The sequence below is a fragment of the Periophthalmus magnuspinnatus genome, chromosome 13 (genome assembly GCF_009829125.3).
Source record: "Periophthalmus magnuspinnatus isolate fPerMag1 chromosome 13, fPerMag1.2.pri, whole genome shotgun sequence".
In the NCBI taxonomy this organism is placed as follows: Eukaryota; Metazoa; Chordata; class Actinopteri; order Gobiiformes; family Gobiidae; genus Periophthalmus; species Periophthalmus magnuspinnatus.
This window is the reverse complement of record NC_047138.1, coordinates 8,328,164-8,328,747: the sequence shown is the minus strand read 5'-3', so window position 1 is coordinate 8,328,747 and position 584 is coordinate 8,328,164.

The window sequence follows — 584 nt, the reverse complement described above, 5'->3', positions numbered from 1 at the left end:
TTTATGACTGGGACCCCAGACTATTTGCCAGACACTCTACATTCTGCTGTTGCTAGCCTGTTTTCACAATACCAAAAAGATCTCTGACAGAAACAATACAGATATAAAGAAAATAAGTTGTAGCTAAGTGGAAATGAATATAGTCTACAATGCCATAAAGCATAAAAATGTGATTGAAACCTCCTCTCCTACAGCTGTTTGCCAGAGTGGAAAGAGTGTAAACGAAAACCAGTAAATTAATAATACTATGCCTAAAACAATACTAAACATTTTAGTATAGGGCACTGTATGCATTTTCAGTGCTGAAAGGTTTATCTACCAGTGTGTTTCCTTTGCAAACATAAGCAAGCAAAACGTGATATTCATCTGCAGCATATAGCCCTATAATTTTGAAGAAGAAAGAGGCAGAATGATTTGATTACTTCCACTGCGTTAGGCTGGTCTCAGAAATCATTGTGTAACACTAGATTGTTGACTCTGTTAGAGGCTAAAACGATTTGTGCTTATTGATTCAAATTCCACATGAATCACCTTGCAGTTGCAGGTGTGTGGGATATTTAATGCACAGACTCATTAAAAACATT